At 36.4% G+C, this 3,155-nt stretch overlaps 1 protein-coding gene across 3 annotated transcripts in view; it reads right to left on the reverse strand.

Annotated features, from left to right (window-relative positions):
* Positions 1-3,155, reverse strand: part of XPO6 (exportin 6) — a 113,060-nt gene that overhangs the window by 79,264 nt on the left and 30,641 nt on the right. The gene's annotated exons all lie outside the window — the stretch shown is intronic.

Below are 3,155 nucleotides of genomic sequence, written 5' to 3' on the forward strand. Positions count from 1 at the left end.
GAAAAAAAATTGAAAGACTCTACCCAAATCACCTTTACTGAGTAAGAAACATTTCAATAATCTCAGTCATTCTCAATCAGCTTCTAAAATTACTACATATGCTAGGTTGTTGTTTTTTTTTTCCTGAGAATTTGAATTGATATTTAAAATCAATTAAGATTAGTGTTAAACATCAAATTTCAAGAAATTACTAGTCTAACAATCTAAGAAAGCTAATTATGATTTTTCCTCAAAATAATTTCCAGGTCTTTATGTTTATAACAAATCATTTCATTCTCCTCCTCTCCTACCTTTCCAGATTTATGTCACACATTAAACACTAGCTAATCTAGAATCTTTGAGCCAATCTGGCCATTGTTTCCCATATACACCTAAACCTTAGTCACTCCTATACTTCTGCCTATGCACTATGCACTGAATGCTCACCCCCTATCTCCTGTGGCTGAACCCTTAGCCATCCTTCGTTTACCGAGCTCAAAGCAATCTACATAAAATCTTTCCCAATATGCCAAAGGGAACGTTCCTTCTCTGGATTTCAAATATCATTTTGGACCTCTCTAATTATGCATTGATGCTCATGTTTTACATTATGCATGTACATGTATCCTCTCTCCACCCTTCCCACCCCCACCCCCACATGCTCTAAAGGCATTGTCACATAGCAGGCAGAGTGCTAAGCTTGGAACCTCAGGTCTTCCTCCTGCCCCACCCACTTTTTGTACTGAGACACTGGCCAAGCCACTTAACCTTTCAGAGTCTCAGTTTCCTCATCCTATAAAATGGGAATAGCAACATTTGCATTACCTACCTCAGAGAATGGTTATGAACACAATTCTTTGAAAACCTTTAAACAAGAGATAATTTCAAAAGCACTGTAAAATGTGAGTCATTACTACTAGCTTTTGTGCTCCATGAGGAAAGGAACTGTGACACTGATTTTTATCAGTAGTAGTACCATGCATAATTTTTTTTTCCTATCATTCCATCTCGCTTTTCTGGTAAAAAATTGTGCCACTTCTATCTCCTTGCATAGTCTTCTCTATTCTTCTCATCTTTTTTTCTTTTTTTTTATTTCAGTGTCACTGCTACTCCTTCCTGAAGCACACTGGGGATGTGAAGGAACCCAGTTTTGTCACTTGACTGTCACTGACAGAGAAAAGGGTTTCCTACACAAACTATCCCCTTTCTCATCAGAATGTGGTCTTTCTTCCAGTCTTATTTTTAAACAGCTGCATGGGGCCTCAGGCCACTTTCTGCAAACATAATATCCTGTGCTTTGCTCCACTCTCCCTCCACAACCTTCATATCTTAAACTACTGTCACCCTTGGCTGCCACCTGTCTTCATTTAACTAAGAGATTATGAATTTAGGGGCTAAGAATTCTGCCTTGTGGCAACTACTCTATGCTATTCAAACTTCCATGGCAAATGTTCTCATATAACCATTTCTAATAGAAGTTTCACTAATATAAAGTAAAAGGAAAACTGAAACCACTTCTTCCAGCAAACACTTGCTCTCCTTACCAAACAGACACATTACAACCAAGGCCAACCCAGGTTTAGAAAACAAATTTATTTACAAAATGTTGTGAAAAGGAATAGTGGAAGATTATTTGCACTATTACTTCAAAACAGCAAAAAGTGGTAAAGGGGGGAAATTATTCTGTTTAAAATAAAGAATGGGACTAAATTACAAAAGGCCATTCCAACAGCATTTTAAATGAAAATATGACAAACAGATGGAAAATAAAACAGATATGCTAATATTTCTTTAGCAATCCATTCTCATCAATGGCAGTGGAATGACCTACTGGGACTCTACCACCTCAGCACACAATGCACATCTCAGTCCCAGTTAGTTCAATTAGGGTATCCTCTGAAGGGACAATGTAAATTCTAATTTGCGCTATTCAAAGTTATATTTAAAAAATGGTAACTAGCTCCAGCCCAATGGGAATATTTGATATGAATCTGAATAATGTGACCACTCTAAAGGCACTTGCACTAATCAGGACTTGGCTGTACTATATATACAGATATGGAAAAAGCATTTAAGATCTTGACACTGGGAGGAGTGAGTGAGCAAGACTGAATACACACAGAAGAATCCACGCTGAAGGAAACAGAGAGAAACGGATGACAAAACCAAGGAATCGATGTTCCTTTCTACTTCCAAAAACTCACGTCTCCACTAAGATAGAAATTTCTCTGAAACAACTAGATCTCAAAAGGAAATGTGATCACATGAGGCAAAAGCCATAGCTGCAAAGAACATAAAGGATGCTACAAACAAGAAGACAGAAGCCTCGTGTCATTACAACTTAATATGAATCACTTACAAAGAAAAATAAAAACAAAAGAAATTCCATTCAACTAAACATATACAGTAGATATCAACAAGCAACATAGTGTAATGAAAAGAGTTAGTCTAGTTATAATTCTGTCACTAATTCATCTTTTAACCCTACGCAAGCCATTTCCTTTCTCTGGGCCATAGTTTTCCTTTGTAAAATGAGAAACCTAGACTAGAAGCTTTTTAAAAGTCCCTTCCCAGTCTAAAATTTTCTACCAAGCTATGAATAAAATTTACCAATCTGTCATTAAAGTGGTAACACCATCCTTTAAATAGAGCTCTGCTTTCATTAAGACTGCCCACCACATTTTCAATGCAAACTTAACCAAGGTTAACAATTCAACTGTAATAATGTACATCAATAATGAAATCTGATACAAAAAATTCTACTGAGAATTTCAGACTTTGCCTGGCACTCTTCGTGGCTGAATGATGTTTGTACCTTCTGGTGTTATTTACCAACTCAAATGGAAACCTGCAGATTGAGAAGGAACTAGTCTGTACAGAACACTCATACAAAAGCTATTTTCAGATTAATATTTAAGCTTTCATTTTTTTTACAAACAAAAACTCAACAACCATTTTAATGTGCTTAACATATGGCTCATTCTGCAAATAATCACAATGTCATTACTACTGGCAATAGGCTGAGAAACACTACTATTTTAAAATGCTTGAGAATACAATTCAGTCCAGGTATGACTATTCCTCATTCATCCCACAACTTGGGTTTAAAACTGCAAAGTGAGAGAGGATATTTCCTGACAATTCTCACTCCTACTATCACTCTCAACATCTACAAA

Source organism: Vombatus ursinus, unplaced genomic scaffold, assembly GCF_900497805.2.
Source record: "Vombatus ursinus unplaced genomic scaffold, bare-nosed wombat genome assembly UNPS02014770.1, whole genome shotgun sequence".
Taxonomy (NCBI): Eukaryota; Metazoa; Chordata; class Mammalia; order Diprotodontia; family Vombatidae; genus Vombatus; species Vombatus ursinus.